At 40.3% G+C, this 8,648-nt stretch overlaps 1 non-coding gene across 1 annotated transcript; it reads right to left on the bottom strand.

The window, feature by feature from the left end:
• Positions 1 to 8,367: 8,367 nt before the first annotated feature.
• trnar-acg (transfer RNA arginine (anticodon ACG)) lies at positions 8,368 to 8,440 on the bottom strand. Its single transcript has one exon. It is a non-coding gene; the product is annotated as a tRNA-Arg (tRNA).
• Positions 8,441 to 8,648: the final 208 nt, after the last annotated feature.

Genomic DNA, 8,648 nt, shown 5'->3' on the forward strand with positions numbered 1-8,648 from the left:
TAATAATAATACAGCGTTTTGGAACACAATACTCCTGACCTCACAATTGTGTTAAAAAACAAAGTATGGATTGTCGATGTTGCAATCCCAGGGGACAGCAGGATTGAGGAGAAACAACTGGAAAAGCTGACACAATATGAGGATTTAAAGATCGAATTACAAAGACTCTGGCACAAGCCAGTCAAGGTGGTCCTAGTGGTGATCGGCACACTGTGTGCAGTGCCTAAAAGCCTTGGCCTGCACTTAAACACAATCGACGCTGCCAAAATTACCATCTGCCAGCTACAGAAGACCACCTTGCTGGGATGTGCACGCATTATTCACCGATACATCACACAGTCCTAGACACTTGGGAAGTGTCTGGCGTGTGATCCAGTACAACAGCCAGCAGAGTGTCTGCTGTGGACTCATCTTGTTGTGTTTTACATAATAATAATAATAATAATAATAATAATAATAATGGTTGTAAGAGAAGAAGAGACCCCTTGGGTCATTTAGCCCAACCCCCTTCTGCCCTTGTGCCATGGGGGCCGGATAAATGGCTTTGATGGGCCGCATCCAGCCCCCGGGCCTTAGTTTGGGGACCCCTGCCCTAAGCCATTCCTCATAGAGCTTGGTTTTCAGACCATTTACCGTATATACTCAAGCATAATGAATTTTTCAGCCCTTTTTTAGGACTGAAAAAGCCCCCTTCGGCATATACTTGAGTGAGGATCCTAGCTGGCTTATACTCGAGTATATACTGTAATTAGAGTTGGACAGTCTTATCCTAGTAAAGTCTTACTATTATCTTAAATTACAGCTTTATGTAAATATTCAAAAACATGTAACCTACTGATGCCTCAATTAATGTAATTTTATTGGTTTTTATTTTTATTTTTGAAATTTACCAGTAGCTGCTGCATTTCTCACCCTCGTCTTATACTTGACTCAATAAGTTTTCCCAGTTTTTTGTGGTAAAATTAGGTGCCTCGGCTTATATTTGGGTTGGCTTACACTCGAGTATATACAGTACAATACTGGTCACCCTTCTCTGAATATGTTCCAGTTTGCCAATATCCTTGAATTACAATGCCCAGAACTCAGCACAGACTTATTCCAAAAGAGAATAAAGTGGAACTATTCTAGACACTATACTCCAATCGCATTAGCCTTTTTAGCTGTTGCATCACATTGTTGACTCATGTTCAGCTTGCTGCCTACTAAGACCTTAAAAACACGATTTCATATTTACATACTGCCTGTGTAATGCCATCAAAGGCATTGATAACTGGAGTGACTAAATGGTAGTGATGCTTGTGGATGTTTCGGTGGCCCTTCCTGTTTGTCTGACATCTAAAAAAACATTGCAGGAATCCAGTGTCTTTGCTGTGTTTTGTTTTTTGGAATTTGTTCTTCCAACAAAAGAAGGATCTAGCTTCTGTGGGCCTGTGTTTTGACCATCGGCCAAAGCTTGTTTACAGCTCCTATTAAACTTAACTTCTCTAGAGCATGGCATTAGCTTCCAAGGATCAGAAAAAAAGACTTATGCCTGAATAGTACTATTGTGTGGATTAAAATTTCCGGCCAAATCTTTGGTAGAACAATGAATAAAATATCCAGTTGGTTCCAGACTTTTGTCAAAATCAAGTTTCTGTAGTGTGTGTTAACCATATGATAAAAATATGCTCAAAACAGCCCACGCTGCACACGTTTTGTACAAATTTGTAGGCAAGCACACACTTGCAAAAAAAAGAGGCGCTAATGTTTTACTTAGTAACAGAGACTTGCTATAGATTGCTGAGTTAAGTAGCTTGGCAGAGCTAATGTCTTTCATAAACTTGCCTTTCCTTCATTTCCTTTTATTTTTGCTTTTAAACGACTAAAACTGTTTTAATGCATATTGATGAGACTAACTGTGCTTCTTTAAAAAGATTCTTTGGAGGAGATGCTTTTTTCCAACGATAACATGCTCAGCTACTGCATAATGGAAGAAAAATAAATAAGGATATTCTGCCAGCATTACTTAAAGATGAATTCTTGAGGGATCAAAGAAAGCGAGTGTTCTGTCTCAGCTTCTGCCATTGCTAAAGGGTTTTTTTTGGGTTTACAATCAAATATTCATTGCCTGGGAATCGGAAGTACGACCCTGACCTCCAAAAGGAAGGTTCAGATGTTTAATTCAGATACGGAAAACTTGGGAGTTTTTAAAAGGTGGCTCAGATGTAATTTTTCTATGCAGAAATCTTTGAACCCATAACTACATAATGGATTCAAATTAAGGGGGGGGGATTCTGCCTAAACATTTGGAAGTTTGGGGTTTTTATTATTATTGTAAGGACTGTTCAACAGAAAAAATAGATTTCCTTGGAGGGAGGTGAACTCTCCATATTTGAAGATCTTTAAGCATCTTTTAAAGGATTGCTTCTGTTATCTGCATTTCTGCATTCTATGGGGTTGGACTAGATGATTCCTGGGGTCCCCTCCAACTCTTTTAAAATTTATATAACGAATATAAATTAAGGGTATTGCTCCCATCAATTTCATTACATGTCCTTGATGCACTTAGCCACTTTGTGTCTCATTCAGAGAAGAAATTTGTAGGGGACAAATGAGGATGATGATGATGATGATGATGATATAGATTAAGTAGGCCTTATCCGGAATTCCAAAATCCGAAATATTCCAAAATCTAAATAATTATTATTTTCTTCCTGGTGGTTCATGCACATTAATAAGTAAACCTTGTTTCATGCACATTAATAAATAAAAACATTGTATATAAAATATTCACGTTATGTTTACCATCATCATCATAGGCGATCCCTCGTGGCTGAGTATGATTGCCTTCCAAGTGTAGGGTCTTGGCGGTGGGTCCGTAGTTGACTGTAGAGACCTATTATTGATCCACATATTCTTTCACAGTGAGGACATCGATTTCCTGATGTAAGGCAGTCCCAACAAGGGTTGGCTTGATACGTTTCTCCCTTTCGCCTCCCATTCGTGCCTCTTTGAATTCCACAGCACTGTTGGTAACAGCTGACCTCCAGTTAGAACACTCAAGGACCAGGGTGTCCCAGTTGTTGGTGTCTATGCCACAGTTTTTAAGGTTGACTTTAAGCCAGGCATGGGCAAGCTTTGGCCCTCCAGATGTTTTGGACTTCAACTCCCATAATTTTGCAGGAGTTGGGATGACAATACCTTTATAAGCCATCATTTAGGTCTCCCTATGAATGTCCCGATCTTCAAACACTCTCTGCTTCATTTGAAAAATGGTGCACTTCTAGAGCTCAGACGGTGTTATGTTTTAGTGTTGATGTTGACTTTTGTGGAGAGGTGGCTGCCAAGGTAGCGGAAATGGTCGACATTTTCTAATGTTACACCATTAAGCTGTATTTCTGGCATTGGCTGGTGCCTGCTGAAAGAGCACTTTGGTTTTCTCCATGTTCAGTAAGAGGTCAAGCTTTTCATATGTTTCTACAAAGGTTTTTAGAGTAACTTGTAGGTCTTCTCTTGAAATAGCGCAGGCTACATTATCATCAGCATATTGGAGTTCTATAACAGATGTTGTTGTCACCTTGGTTTTGGCTTTCAGTCTGCTGAACTTGTCATCTGTCAAATAAATGGTTTCCACTCCAGTGGGAAGCTTCCCATCAACAAGATGAAGTATCATAGCGATGAAAAAGGAGAATAAGGTTGAGTAAACAACACATCCCTGTTTGACAGCCGATTCCACCTTAAATGGGTCACTTTGGGAGCCATTGCTGTCCAAGACTGTTGCCATCATGTCATCATGGAGGAGCCACAGGATGGTCACGAACTTGTCAGAACATCCAATTGGTCCAGAGAGCATTGCTATTCACCATATCAAATGCCTTTGCAAGATCAATGAATGCCATGTACAGGGGTTGATTTTGTTCCCTGCATTTTTAATGGAGCTGCTGTGCAGTGAAGATCATGTCCACTGTTCCTCTGGAAGGGTGGAAGCCGTTCTGGGATTCTGGGAGGGTGTCTTCTGAGATAGGCAGAAGGCCAGGGGTCCTCAAACTTTTAAAGCAGAGGGCCGGTCCACAACCCTTCAGACTGTAGAGGGGCCAAATTATCATTTGAAAAAAAAACAACCAAATTCTTATACTCACTGCACATGCCTTATTTGTAGTGCAAAACAGCAACAACAATGAAAGAACAATACAATATTTAAAAATTTAAAAAATTGTAACCATCATAAACCTATCAAGATTTCAATGGGAAGTGTGGGCCTGCTTCTAACCAATGAGATAGTCAAGTTAATTAGGATTGTTGTCCTTGTGTGCCTTCAATTCATTTCAGACTTTGGGCGAGCCTAAGTCTAAAATTATTTATTTATTCATTTACTACATTTATTTACTACATTTATATCCCGCCCTTCTCAACCCGAAGGGGACTCAGAGCAGCTTTGTGTACATACAATATATTATTAGCATAGCACAATATTAGCATTATATATTACTATATTGAACTATACCACTATACTGTAATATTATATGTAAGATATAACATATAATTAATATTATTATATGCTATTATTATTAGTATTATATTGTATAACATAATATTATTATCAATATTATATGTATATACAATATATTATATTATTAAAAATGATATAAAATATTATATTATAAAACTGAGGGCGGGGGCCAGGTAAATGACCTTGGAGGGCTGCATCTGGCCCCCGGGCCTTAGTTTGGGGACCGCTGCAGAAGGCTGTTTGCAAGGATTCTTGCGATGATTTTCCTAGCAGAGGTTAGAAGGGAGATATCTCGGTAGTTTCCGCAGTCTGTTCTTTCCCCCTTTTGAAAAGAATGATGGTGATGGCATCCTTGAAAATCCTTTCCTGGGATTTTCATTGTTGCCCACATTTTAACTGGTGGAGTTGGTTCAGCTCAGGTTCACCCTCTTTAAGGATTTCATTGACCTGTGGAACCCCACAAGGTCCCATTCTATCTCTCATGCTTTTTAACATCTACATGAAACTGCTGGGCAAGGTCATCCAGAGTTTTGGAGTATGGTGCCATCTCTATGCAGATGACGCTCAACTCTATTATTCTTTTCCACTGAATTCCAAGGAAGCGCTCCGGATCATGGACCAGTGTCTGGCTGGTGTTATGGACTGGATGAGGGCTAACAAACTGAAGCTTAATCCAAACAAGACAGAGGTCCTCCTGGTCAGTCACGAGGTTGATCAAGGTATAGGGTGGCAACCTGCGCTCGATGGGGTTACATTCCCTCAGAGGACACTTGGAGGTCCTCCTGGATTAAGCGCTGACGCTTGATGCTCAGGTGTCGGTGATGGCTGGGAGAGCTTTTGCACAGTTAAAACTTGTGCATCGGTTGCAACCGTACCTCGAGAAGCCTGACTTGCCCATTGAGATCCATGCCTTGGTTACATCTAGATTGGATTACTGCAATGCACTCTATGTGGGGCTGCCTCTGAAAACAGCCTGAAAAACTGCCACTGGCGCAAAGGTCGGCAGCCAGGTTGCTAACTGGAGGTAGTTATTGGGAATGGACTACGCCTCTAGTAAAGCAGCTTCACTGGTTGCTGTTAAGTTTCCGGTCCCAACTCAAAGTGCAGGTTATTACCTACAAAGGCTGAAATGGTTCGGGTCCTGCCTATCTTTCAGACCGTATCTTCCCCTATAAACGGTCATGGGCTCAAAGATCTGCTGGGGAGGCCTTCCTCTCACTCCCGTTGTTGCGTGAGAAAACCAGCCCTGGGTCTTTGGGATGTCTAGTTTATCTGGGCCAGGTCCCCACTCACTGAAGTCTCATTTTTTCTCTTTTTTCTTCCTCCTTCCCCCTCCTTTCCTTACTTTATTCCTCTTTCCCTTCTTCCTTTCTCCTTTCCTCCCTCTTTTACTTTCTTTTTTCCCTTTCCTCCTTTTCTTCCACTCTACCTGCCTTCTTTCCCCTTTTTCCTCTGGGAAGCCTGGCTTATAAAGGTACTTTGGAAAACTATGTCTCTCATATATATAATTTGCCCTAAACCTTCCATTTTTTTCCTATGTGTTCCTATTTTGCCTATATGTTGTGTTAACCTAATGTTTTATGCCCCCGAGATCCCCATTCCGTCCCTTTGGGGAAAACCTTGTTCCTGAACCCAAAGATGTCTTGCATCGCACACAATTGCATAGCCTGGGAGAAAAAAACCAAGCTGGGCATTTCCTCATCAATTCTCAGCCTCACCCATTGCAACACAATACTTCTATTCAGGTGGGGGAAAATCACCTCTCCCCGCCCTTGGGGAAGATCCAATTTCACCACTCTGCGTCTTTGATGAACGGGACCTCTCGCATCGGAAGGAAATCAGCATTTCTACATCCAAAACCCATCCTCTGTCATTTTTGCATGATTGTATTAATATACAATATGATGTTTTGTTTCTCTGGGGTCTGGAACCGCCAGATCAGCCCCCTGATGGGCCATGCCATATTCATCTCATAATACAATAGCATTCCTGGGTAGGGTCAGAAAATGCCCTCAATCACTTTATTTTTCCTGTTCAGTAAAAGGAACCCCATTTATTGACACTTAATCATCCCTTGTTCCCAGCCCACACTGGCCAGTGAGCCAAGCCCCTCTCTGTGACTGGTCAGAATTAGAGGCTTGGCTGCAGCCTGCCAGCTTGTGTATAAAAGGGGCTGTGAAACTGTATTCTGTTTGCTATCTACTTTGTGAATGTATCACTAGCTAGCATCTTACCTGCAGATAATAAAATCTTCCTTGGCTGAAAATCACCTTCTCTCCTTGCTTGCTGGCTAATTTCAATTGGGCCTAATCTGTTTGCTCACCATAGCAGGGACTCACTCAAAATGGGCAGCTCAGGCGAATTACTTGCCTGGGTTTCTGCCAACAGGCTTCTCCCTGGTCTCACTGCCAGGGGTTGCCTCCTAAAATGGGGCCAACACCGCCACCATCACAAGCGTGGTTGGTGGGGACAAGAGAGAGGGCCTTCTCGGTGACGGCCCCCTGGCTCTGGAACTCCCTCTCCAGGGAGATTAGATGATGATGATGATTATTATTATTATTATTACTATTATTAACTGCATTTCTATACCGCTTTTCTCACCCCTGTGGGGACTCAAAGCGGTTTACAACATAATAAATGGCAAAATTCAGTGCCTTACATATATATAAAATATATCACATATTTAAATCAAAAACATACAACTGTAGATTAAAACAATTAAAACTATAAAACCTCAAACATAGACATATGTATGAAACATATTACAGCAATTAACATAGTACTTGCCCTGCCTTCTCCAATCTGATGATGCCCACCATATTCCTAATCATTGGTGGTCAAGGTTGGTTTGATACATTTTTATGATATTTTTATATCCTGCTAGTTTTAATTGTTTTAAGTAGATTGTTTACGTTATATTTTACTATGTTTTTAGTTATGTCTCAGCTTGTACATTTTTGTTTGTGTTGGGCTTGGCCCCTATGTAAGCCACCCCGAGTCCCTTCGGGGAAATGGTGGAGGGATATAAAAATAAAGATATTATTACTATATTTCTATTATTATTATTATTATTTATTAGCGACATTTATATCCCGCCCTTCTCAACCCAAAAGGGACTCAGGACAGCTTACAAGTTATATACACAGTAGAGTCTCACTTATCCAACACTCGCTTATCCAACGTTCTGGATTATCCAACGCATTTTTGTAGTCAATGTTTTCAATACATTATGTTATTTTGGTGCTAAATGCATAAATACAGTAATTACTACATAGCACTACTGTGTATTGAATGACTTTTTCTGTAAAATTTGTTGTATAACATGATGTTTGGGTGTTTAATTTGTAAAATCGTGACCTAATTTAATGTTTAATAGGCTTTTCCTTAATCTCTCCTTATTATCCAACATATTCACTTATCCAACATTCTGCCAGCCTGTTTACGTTGGATAAGCGAGATGCTACTGTACATATAATACATTCTATTATTAACATAATACAATATGAGCATTATATATTACTATATTGTACTATACCACTATATTGATATATTAGTAATATTACATGTAATGTATAATATATAATTATAATAGTGTATATTATTATTAAGTTCTTATAGATGTAAAAAAATCCGAATCCAAAACTTTGCAACTCAAGCATTTCAGATAAGGGATAACCTGTATCAAATGTGAATAAACAAAGAGTTTTATTCTCAATTCCTTGTAAAGTCAGTGTACATCAGTTTTTATGTGTTAATTCTATTTTAAAGAGAGCACTTAACCTCCTTTTAGCTGAACTATTAATGTATATGGCAGATCAGAAGGGCAGAGTTTAATAAGACTTGCAAAGGTTTCCAGTGAAGAAAAGTTAAGTCTGTTTCGAGCCAGCCAGGAGTCGAACCTAGAATCTTCTGATCCGTAGTCAGACGCGTTATCCATTGCGCCACTGGCCCTCAGACATAACCGAAGGATTCCACCTCCTCCCTTATAAGGCATTCCATAACGTAGTCTGTGTCCCGATGCATGCCGGGAGATGTAGTTTCATCAGGGTTGTGTGCCATTCCCGCCCGAGGGCATGATGGGAAGCACAATCTTTACCTCATGCTCCATAGTGACTCTTCAGATACTGACTCCGGCCCGGATTTTGATTGGTTTAGCTGG

Source organism: Anolis carolinensis, chromosome 6, assembly GCF_035594765.1.
Source record: "Anolis carolinensis isolate JA03-04 chromosome 6, rAnoCar3.1.pri, whole genome shotgun sequence".
NCBI lineage: Eukaryota > Metazoa > Chordata > Lepidosauria > Squamata > Dactyloidae > Anolis > Anolis carolinensis.